Source organism: Rhinopithecus roxellana, chromosome 21 (genome assembly GCF_007565055.1).
Source record: "Rhinopithecus roxellana isolate Shanxi Qingling chromosome 21, ASM756505v1, whole genome shotgun sequence".
Taxonomy (NCBI): domain Eukaryota; kingdom Metazoa; phylum Chordata; class Mammalia; order Primates; family Cercopithecidae; genus Rhinopithecus; species Rhinopithecus roxellana.
The window spans coordinates 5,129,921-5,141,481 of NC_044569.1; the positions used below are offsets into that span (position 1 = coordinate 5,129,921).

Here is an 11,561-nt window from a genome sequence, read left to right on the forward strand (position 1 = left end):
AAAGGACAGTAATAAATGCCACATTCTGCAGCCAACAAGTCACCTCTAAGAGGCAGATGTCTGAACACACACAGGAGGGTGAGAGAAGAATGATAAAGATGTCCTAGGAAAATCAAGAAATTAAAGAATCAATAATTGTGTCTAAGTAACACTTTTTCATTTCGCCAGGGCAGCTGTCAGTCCAGCAAATACCCACCAGCTTGTGCCAAGCATGCTGACACTTCTGGCTTTCCTCAGCCCTTCTCCTAGTCCTTCCTTTTGGCTGTGTGCTTCTTGAACTTAGTTAGAAAGTCCGTCTTTATTCCTACAATTAGATAACATTTTTCACAAATGTTATTAAAAATAGTTTTTCAAGTTGTATTTTAGATAGAAAGGGTACATGTGCAGGTTTACATGTGTCTTTTTGGTAAAATAATGTATTTTATTTTGGGTGTATACCCGGTAATGGGATTTTTATTTTTATTTTGTTAATTATTATTATTGTTATTATTATTTTGAGACAGAGTCTTGCTCTGTCTCCCAGGCTGGAGTGCAGTGGCGTGATCTCGGCTCTCTGCAACCTCCTCTGGGTTCAAGCGATTCTCCTGCCTCAGCCTCCTGAGTAGCTAGGATTACAGATGCCCACCACTACACCCAACAAATTTTTGTATTTATAATAGAGACAGGGTTTCACCATTTTGGCCAGGCTGGTCTCAAACTCCTGACCTCAGGTGATCCACCTGCCTCGGCCTCCCAAAGTGTTGAGATTACAGGCATGAGCCACCGCACCCGGCACCAGTAATGGGATTGCCAGGTCAAATGGTACCTGTTTTAAGTTCCTTGAGAAATCTCCAACTGCTTTCCACAGTGGCTGAACTAGTTTACATTCCCACCAACTCCATATGTGCTCCTTTTTCTGTCCACCCTCACCAGCATCTATTAACAAATAAACACTTTTATTCTGGCCATAGAACATCTGTTAGTGTTTATTTTAGCACATGCTCAGAAGAAGACTTTGTTTCACAACCAATGATGATTATTCTTTCCAAATATGTTTTTCCTTCTTCTAAACGGACATGAACTTTCTGCCTGTGTCAGTTTGGGGTATAGTTTGAGAGCATCACGCTTTGGAGTGGCCCATCCCGGTGTCTCTGAACACTTCACACACTCTTCACCTGCAGACCTAGTAAAGAAAGGTGCCCCCCAATAGTCCTGCACCAGGCAAGTCACCAACTACAGAATTACTCCAATAATGTCTGACTGTTTCCATAATTCACAAACATAGACCTGGGTCACCTGCAGGTAATAAAGTTTTAGTAATGGCAGTGACATCTCAGCTCACCAGGAAGCATATTGTGGGCTCTGAAAACAGGTTACAATGAGTGTTGAGGCAGTAAGAATCACATTCATTGGATATTAGCCCAAAATGCTCTTGCAGGAAGGCAAAGTATCCTTCCTGCACGTGTAGGCACACCAGACCTGTAGAGAGAGACAAAGTCTGTGCTGCGTGTCTGTGAGCATCAGTCCTGAGGGAGACACGCCGAGCTTGCATCACTTCTTTCACCACTGCTGCTTATATTGCACAGTGCATTTCATATGTGTTAGTTCACTATTGAATTTTACATGCCATTGGCCTCTCATTCTGTTTATGAATTAACACAACACAATTTTAATTTCAAAGTCTCCAATATTTTACAGAAGAAGTCACTCTCTTTTCAGACTTTTCATGGATATGTTTGTTTATTCTTCTTTAGAATAAACTTTCTATCTCCAGAATACAAACAGATGATAGCTATATTGGAGTTAAAATCAATTTATTAAAGTTTTTTCTTTTTACTTTTTGGCTGGGCACGGTGGCTCAGGCCTTTAATCCCTGTACTTTGGGAGGTGGAGGCAGGCAGATCGCTTGAGCTCAGGAGTTCGCGACCAGCCCGGGCAACATGACAAACCCCCGGCTCTACAAAAAATAAAAAAATTAGCCGGGCATGGTGGCACATGACTGTAGTCTTAGCTACTTGAGGGGTTGAAGTAGGATCGCTTGAGTCCAGGAGGTAGAAGTTGCGGTGAGCTGAGATCGCACCACTGCACTTCAGCATGGGTGGGAGGGAGAGACCCTATCTTAAAAAAAAATTATTTTTGATTTCTTAATAATGTTGACTCTTGCTGCTTAATCATGTAATGTCATTACTCTTCATTTGTACAAATCTATTTTTATGTTTAAAAAATATTTTCTGGTAATTTCTTATTGCTTAAATTATTTAAGATATAATTTTCTTTGACACAATGTGGATGGAATGGGACTAATTTAATCAGTTGAAAGTCTGAATAGAAAACAAAGGCTGACCCTCTGCAAAATAGAATTCTTCCTACCTGACAGCCTTCAAACTGAAACACAAGAATTTTCCTGTCTTTGGACTAAAAACAGAAACATTGTTTATTGTTTTCTCCTGGGTCTCCAGCTTGCCAATTTACCCTGCAGGTCTTGGGACTTGCCAGGCTTCATAATTGCATAAGCCAATTGCTTATAATAAACTTCTATCTTTCTCTCTCTCCCTCTCTTTCTCTCCCCCACCCCCCGTGTGTGTGTGAACACACACATACATACACACACTCTATTGATTCTATTTCCCTGGAGAACCCTGCCTGATAAAAAACCGTGTGTGATTTTAACCTTATGATATATCTGGCAAACGCGAAATTGAGACAGTAAAATGATCAGCGGTTGCTAGGGCTTAGGGGGATGGAGGGTTAAATAAGCAGATCACAGATAATTTTTAAGGCAGTGAAACAATTCTGTCCAATATTCTAATACTGGATACATGTTATCATGCATTTGTCAAAACCAGTAGAACTTAGTTCACCACTAAGAGTGAACCCTAAGGCAAAGCATGGACTTTGGGTGATGATGTACCAATGTAGGTTCATCCATTGTAACAAATAAGGCTGTAGTTTATAACTGTAAAACTTATTTGTTATAAGAAACAAAATAAGGTCATCAGATGGCCAGATATTCCAAACTGGGGATTCTTTTTTGGATAAAATGTCAATGGAAATACTAGGTTGTGTCTGATTTATTGAAAAATCAGTAAGAGGCCGAGTGCGGTGGCTCAAGCCTATAATCCCAGCACTTTGGGAGGCCGAGACGGGCGGATCACGAGGTCAGGAGATCGAGACCATCCTGCCTAACACGGTGAAACCCCGTCTCTACTAAAAATACAAAAACTAGCCGGGCGAGGTGGCGGCGCCTGTAGTCCCAGCTACTCGGGAGGCTGAGGCAGGAGAATGGCATGAACCCGGGAGGCGGAGCTTGCAGTGAGCTGAGATCTGGCCACTGCACTCCAGTCCCGGCGACAGAGCGAGACTCCGCCTCAAAAAAAAAAAAAAAAAAAAGAAAAATCAGTAAGATAGGCCACTAGCTAGACTAATAGAGAAGAAAAGAGAGAAGATCCAAATAAATACAAGGAAACGTGATATTAAAAATATCTGATATAAAGTAATTTGGGTATTTGAGTATTAACTTGTTACATAGCATTTGACACCTGACAAATACAACTATTTCAAGTCTCCACAGCACAGCCTGGCACAGCACAGCACGGAACCACTTCTGCCCCAGGTTGGCCTGCACTCTGTGAAGGCCGAAGGCTGGAATGGCTTAAGTCGCCAAAATGGCAAAGATGGTGGCCTGCCCCTCCTTCTGGGAGGTCCCACAGAGCAAGGTTTAAGAAGTCTGTCGGCCAAGGAACACAGGTGTGGGTGGCTGGAGACCCCGTTTGGGAGGTCCCACAAAGTGAGGAGAAACGGGATCCAGGTCACACTTAAGAAAGCAGCCGGATGTGTGAGGAGAAACGGGATGGAGGACCTGCTTGAGAAAGCAGCCTGGCACAGCACAGCACAGCTGTTCTACGAAAACATGGTGCAATCTTGGCTCACTGCAACCTCCGCCTCCTGGGTTCAAGCAATTCTCCAGCCTCAGCCTTCCGAGTAGCTGGGACTACAGGCATACGCCAGCACGCCCAGCTAATTTTTGGAGTTTTAGTAGGGATGGGTTCTCGCATGTTGCCCAGGCTGGCCTCGAACTCCTGATCTCAAGCAGTCCACCCGCCTCGGCCTCCCACAGGGCTGGGATTACAGGGGGAGCCACCGCGCCCAGGCCAGACTGCTTTTTTAAAGTGGGTTGCGATCCTGTTCCTCCTCAATGTGTGAGACCTCCCTTGAAGACCAGGGGTCTTCAGCTACACCTGCCAGTGTCTGCCGGCCCACAGAGGTTTCCAGCCTCCCTAGGATGAAGCTCCCAGAGGCAGAGGCAGGCCGCCACCTTTGCCATTTGGGTGGCTTAGCCAGTCCAGCTTTTGGGCTTTGGAGTGTTCTAGGTGACTGGGGCTGAAGCGGACCCTTAGCACAGTGCAGCTGGTCTACAAAAACGAGGCCAGACTGCTTTTTAAAGGGAGCCCCTGATCTTGTCCCTCCTCACTGGGCAGGGCCTCCCAACGGGGGTCTCCAGCCACCTCCTACAGGTGTGTTTGGGCCACCAATAGGTCCATACCTCCCGGGGCAGAGCTCTTGGAGGGAGGGGCAGGCTGCCATCTTGGCTGTTTCACAGCCTTCACTCATGTTACCTCCAGGTACAGGAAGATCCGAGCTGGCTAGGGACAGGATTGGGCCCCCAGCATCCTGCAGCAGCCCTACAGGAAAGTCTCCAGAGTGTCACGTGGATGCCCGTTACCACATCTTTTCACTGGGCTGGTCCTCTGGGTCTGGGCTTCCAGCAGTCTCCCACCAGAGATACCAAACCAGCAGCAGCTCTGCAACGCCCTGCACAGAGCCTGCAGGAGCAACTGAAAGCCTCTCTGCCATCCTCTACGCCCTGGCTACCTTCGGACTGACGAAGCAGCAAAGACCCTACCTGCCTTATCCACACCTCCAGGAAGCTGCAGCTGACCCAAAAAGAGGAGGCCAGTCCATCTCTCACTGCTTAAAAAAAAAAAAAGGCAGTCTGGCCATATTTTCCCCGAGCAGCTGTGCTGTGCTGGGGGTAGGCTTCCCTTCCTGGTCACGCGGTTCACTTCCAAGCCAGACGGCTGGATCCGCCAAGCCACCCAGACCGCAGAGATGCCGGGCTGCCCCTCCCGCTAGGAGCTCCGTCGCAGGGAGGCCTCAAACCTCTGTCAGCTGGAGAGCACTGGCAAGAGTGCCTGGAGACTCCAGCTGGGAGGTCCCGCTCAGTGAGGACGGCGCGAGGCTGGGCTGGGCCTGCCACCCCCGATCGGCTGGAACCCCCTGAAGCCCTCAGGATGCAATGGCTAAGTTGCCACAACAGCCAAGATGGTGGCCCACCTCTCCTTCTTGGAGGTTCATCCTGGGGAGGTTTCAGATCTCTGTCAGGTGGAAAACACCGGGATCAGGGACCCCGCTTAGAAGGGCCAACTGGGGGGGCAGCTCTACGAAAACGTGGCCAGACTGCTTTTTCAAGCGGGTCCCCGATCCCGTTCCTCTTCACTGGGTGGGAGCTTTCAACTGGGGTGTCCAGCCACCCTTGCCTGTGTTCTCTGGCTGACAGAGGTCCCAAACCTCCTGGAGATGGAGCTCCCAGGGAGTGTGGTAGGGCCACCATCTCTTCTATTTGGGCGACTTAGCCCATCCAGCCTTCGGGCTGGGGAGTGAACCAGGAGACCCGGACGGAAGCAGACCCCAGCGTAGCACAGCACAGCACAACACCGCTGCTCAACAGAACCATGCCCAGACTGCTTTTTGAAAAAATAAAACGTGGTGCTGTTTTCTAAAAACAGGCACAATTGCTTACGGCTGTAATCCCAGCACTTTGGGAGGCTGAGGTGGGCAGAACGTAAAGTCAGGAGTTGGAGATAAGCCTGGCGAGCATGGTGAAACCCCCTCTTCACTAAAAGTACAAAATATTAGCCTGTAGTCCCAGCTACTCAGGAGTCTGAGGCAGGAGAATTGCTTGAACCCGGCAGGTGGAGGTTGCAGTGAGCTCAGATTGCGCCACTGCACTCCAGCCTGGGTAGCACGGCAAGACTCTGTCTCAGGAAAATAAAAAATATGGACCCCCAATCCCATTTCTTCTCACTCAGAGGGACCTGCCAACCGAGGTCTCTCCGGCTACCTCCTAGAGATGTATTCAGGCTGTCAACAGGTCCGTACCTCCCTGGGACAGAGCTCCCAGCGGGAGGGGCAGGCCACCATCTTTGCTGTTTGCAACCTTCATACTTCCAGGTGTTGAACAATCCGAGGTGGCTAGGGACTGGAGTGGGCCCCCAGCATACTGCAGCAGCCCTACAGAAAAGTGGCCACACTGTTACGTAGGTGCCCATTCCCAAAACTTCTTACCTGGCAGGTCCTTCAGGCCTGGGCCTCTAGCCACTCCTCGCCAGACCTATGGAGCCAGTGGCGGCTCGGCAACTCTCCTGATGCAGCCTCCAAGGGCAACCGAAAGCCTCTCTGCCACTGCCTCTGCAGTGGAACTGCCCTTGCTACCCTTGGACTAGTGAAGGAGCAAAGACCCCATGTCCTCGATCCACACCTCCAATAAGCTGCAGCTGACCAAAGGAGAGGCCAGTCCATCTCCCATGGGCCCCACACGCTCCCCTCTGCTCACTACCAGACAGGGAACCCCTGGCTTGGGCCCACAGCACAGACCTTCCATCCTGGGCTGATGGCGCTGAGCAAATGCTGACCTGCACCTCTCTTGGTGGAGCCCCCAGGAGACACGCAAAACACCCTTGGCCACAACCACTACTAACGTCCCTTTCTCTGGGCCTCCGAGTTGGGGAAGGAACACAAACACTGAGATCGCCCCAGAGCTGCAGCAAGCAGCCCAGGAGTGCCAAGCCACAATCTACAGCCAGCACTCAAGGGGGAGAGGAACCCATACTTTCAGAGTACTGGTAAGGAACACGGCTGCAACTGTGGTTCAACATAGATGAGCCACACAAGCGAGCAAGAGTTTACCAACTGACCAGTATTCTGAAGCACCACCTCCTGGATCACACCCCAAAACCTCAACACCAAAAATACCTTGCTAACATACCCCCCTCTGAAACCAAGGACAAGAAGTCAGCTTCAAATCAAGACCTGAAAATATGTCAGCTCCATGAAAACATCCAGAAAAGAAGTCTATTGACTGTACTCAGTCTACACTGAAGTTAAAGGAACACCCACATGCAGAGATGAGAAAGAACTAATGCAAGAACTCTGGTACCTCAAATGGCCAGAGTGTCATATATCCTTCAAATGACCACAGCAGTTCTGCAAGAAGAGTTCTTAACCAGATGGAGCTGGCCTACATGATAGAAATAGAATTCAGAATATGGGCAGGAATGAGGATCTCTGAGATTCAGGTAGCTGGCAAAACGTAATGCAAGGAAACCGAGAATCACAATAGAATAATACAGGAGCTGACACAATAGAATCATACAGGAGCTGAAGGATGAAATAGCCACTATTAGAAAAGAAAAAACCCTAAGAGGCCTGACAGAGTTGAATAACACAATACAAGAATTTCACAATGCAACTGCAACAATTAAGAGCAGCATAAATCTAGCCGAGAAAAGAATTTCAGGGCTTGAAGACCGGCTCTCTGAAATGAGACAGTCAGACAAAAAATTTATAAAAACAATCAAAAGACATGAACAAAACCTCTCAGACGTACGGGTCTATGTCAAGAGGCCAAATCTATGAATCATTGGCATCCCTGAAAGGGACAGGGAGAAAGCCAACAACTTGGAAAACCTATTTCAGCATATTGTCCATGAAAACTTTTCCAACCTCACTAGAGAATCAAACACACTGAGGAGATACGGAGACCTCCTGCAAGATTTTACACAAGAATACCATCTCCAAGACACATAATCCTCAGATTATCCAAGATCCAAATGAAAGAAAGAATGTTAAACGTGGCAAGAGAAAAAGGGCAAGTCACCTACAAACGGAACCCCATCAGGCTAACAGTGAACCTCTTAGCTGAAACCCTACAAGCCAGAAGAGATTGGGGGACTATATTCGAAATTCTTAAAAGAAAAAAATCCTTCAACCAATAATTTCATATCCAGCCAAAGTATACTTCCTGAGTGAAGGAGAAATAAGATCCTTTTCAGACAAGCAAAAGTTGAGGGAGTTTGTTATCACCAGACCTGCCTTACAAGAGATCTTGAAAGGAGCGCTAAATATGGAAAGACCGCTACCAGCTAGTACAAAAATGCACTGAAATCCACAGACCACTGACAGTATGAAGCAACCACATGAACAAGCCAGCATAACAGTTGGCTAACAACACAACATCAGAATCAAATCCACAAATATCAACACTAACTTTACGTGGAAATGGGTTAAATACCCTTCACTAAAAAGGCATAGTGTGGCAAGGTGGATACAAAAGCAAGAACCAATTGTATGCTGTCTTCAAGAGACATGTCAAACACATAATGACACCCATAGGCTCAAAATAAAAGGATGGAGGAACATCTACTGAGCAAATGGAAAACAGAAGAAAAGCAGGGCTTGCAATCCTAATTTCAGACAAAACACATTTCAGACCAACAAAGATCAAAAAAGACAAACAAGGGCATTAGTAACGGTAAAGTGTTGAATTCAACAAGAAGACCTAACTATTCTGAATATATATGCACCCAGCACAGGAGCACCCAGGTTCATAAAGCAAGTTCTTAGACATCTACAAAGAGACATAGACTCCAACAAAATAATAGTAGGAGACTTTAATAATCCACTGACAATGTTAGATCATTGAGGGAGATAATTAACAAAGATATATGCGACATAAAGTCAACACTGGACCAACTGGGTCTGACAGACTGCCACATAATTCTCTCCCTGAAAACAACAGAATATGCATTCTTCTCATTGCCACGTGCCACATGCTCTGAAATCAACCTCATAATTGGATATAAAACAATCCTTAGCTAATGAAAAGAACTGAAATCATACCAAACATACTCTTGAACCACAATGCAATAAAAATTAGTGTTAAAAAGATATCAAATTAATGACCTAACATCACAGCTGAAAGAATTAGAGAAGCAAGAATAAATCAACTTCAGAGCTAGCAGAAGACAGGAAATAACCAACATAAGAGCTTCACTGAAGAAGGAAATTGAGACTCAGAAAATTATCCAAAAGTTCAACAAATCCAGTGGTTGATTTTTTGAAAAATGTAATAAGATAGATAGATCACTAGCTAGACTAATAGAGAAGAGAGATGATCCAAATAAACACTGTTAGAAATGATGAAAGGAGCTGGGCGCGGTGGCTCAAGCCTGTAATCCCAGCACTTTGGGAGGCTGAGACGGGCGGATCATGAGGTCAGCAGATGGAGACCATCCCGGCTAACACGGTGAAACCCCGTCTCTACTAAAAAATCCAAAAAGTAGCCGGGCGAGGTGGCGGCGCCTGTAGTCCCAGCTACCCGGGAGGCTGAGGCAGGAGAATGGTGTAAACCCGGGAGGCAGAGCTTGCAGTGAGCTGAGATCCGGCCACAGCACTCCAGCCTGCGTGACAGAGCAAGACTCAGTCTCAAAAAAAAAAAAAGAAATGATGAAAGGAATGTGACCATTGACCCCACAGAAATACAAGTAAAATGAGTAACTACTGCAAATGCTTCTATGCACACAAACTAAAAAACCTTCTTACAAGAGATAGGGAAATTTTTCTACAAATACACCCTCCCACAACTGAATCAAGAAGTAATTGAATGTTTTAACACACAAATGATGAGCTCCAAAATTGAATCAGAATAAATAAGCTACCAAAAAAAAAAAAAAAAAAAAAAAGCGCCCAGGACCTGATGGATTCACAGCCAAATTCAACCAGATGCACAAAAAAGAGCTGATACTATTTCTGCTGAAATGGGGCCAGCTGAAGTGCAAACTCCACGGGGTTTACTGTCACTCTGCTAGCCATCTGTCCAGCAGGCCTCAGCTTCACAAACAGGAAAACAGAAGGAGTGCATCTACTCACGGGGCATCACGCTGCCCCCGCTCACAGCCACCACCTGCATCAAGGCAACGTGCAGGCGGGAGCTTGGTTCCAGGAGGTGTCTGTGAGCTTCTCTCCTGGGGTGGACCACTGCAGATGACCTGTCCTTACCTTCCCATCATCAGATCTCCGTTTTTGGTGCTGACGCAGAGGTCCAGACATTAAAACTAACACGTTTTCACAAGAACCCCAAAGAGGGAGGGTCCAGGCACATTTTTTCTTTCTGTATCACCCTGGAATGATGGGGAAATTTCCCCAAAAACCATGTGTACTGTGACTGCATGTATTGGGGTGAGTATATTAGAATAGGGGGCTGCAGATGGGTGGGGAAAATCTTTTATGGGAGGTATTCCTCTAAGCAATTCTTGACAAGTCTTTTCTCCTCCCTTCTGGAAGCTTCTGGCACTGGAGGTGGAGGCAAGGCATGTCAGCGGTGGAGGTCAAGACCACACGTGCTTGACACAGTGCGCAGAGCGTGGCTGGGCTGCGGGGGGGTGAGCATGTGCGGGAGGGCCCTTGGCTTGGGCCACTGAATGCCCCTTGCTGGCTAGTCAGCCGGGACCCCTGCCCCTCCCACTCACACGGTAGGCAAACTCTTCACAGATCCTGTGTGTGTCCTCAGGCACCATCATGGAGTAGCCCACGGTTCTGGGGTCTGTGAAGGTCTCAAGGTCTTTGCCACCTGGTATGATTTTGTCTCCAAAGAAATAAATGGCCTTATAACCATCATTTTTCACATGCTGCAGGCAATACCTCTTGTCCCATCCATCAGGAAAGACATCAAAGCTGATCTGGCATCCTGTGAAAAACGTAAGACCTTTTCCTGCAAACTCCTTCCTTGATCCGCTACAAGTTTTTCTCTTGTATTTTCTTTTTTATTGAATTTGTAGAACTCAATGCGTTCCTCTTGGCTGCAGCTTCTTCCAAATAGGGGACATGTTTAACATCCCATTTCAGAATTCAGTGAAAGTACCCCTCTTCTTCAGGAGTTTAATTTTTGCATTGTGGCCCAGACAGTAGTTGATTAAATCTTGGATTAGGACCTCACCCAGGTGACTTTGAATGCTCGTGACATTTACACGAGCATTTCCCATGTTTGTATGCTACCAAGCCATTTTATGGAAACGCGTAATCATATTTTTCAACCACATCATTTCCCAGTTGCTCCTGCACTTCCTCAAAGTCCAGCATGCCTACCTCTCCGATTTTGATCTTCTGCCTCACTCTTTGTAGGAAGTCATCCATTTCTTTGGTAATTTTCTGCTGCAGGGTGGTCAGGGTCCCATCAACGTCCAAAAGGCCGAGTGCTGGGCCGGGTGCTGCCATGTCCCCAGTTTCCAACTGCACCTTACAAGACTGGTTGGCACCAGCCCATGGTAATTTCTATCCCATCTTCTCTGCGTATGAATTTGATTATTCTAGGCACTTGATTTTAGTAGAATCATACAATATATTCCTTTTGTGTCTGGCTTATTTCATTAGGCATAATGTTTTCAGTGTCCATCCACATCATATCATGTATGAAAATTGTTTTTTAAAGATGGATGATGTACAATTGCATGTATGTACCACCTCGT

The 11,561-nt window shown here is 46.7% G+C and overlaps 1 pseudogene; it reads right to left on the reverse strand.

Annotated features, from left to right (window-relative positions):
* Positions 1-10,535: 10,535 nt before the first annotated feature.
* Positions 10,536-11,310, reverse strand: LOC115895529 (annotated as a pseudogene).
* Between the last annotated feature and the right edge of the window lie 251 nt (positions 11,311-11,561).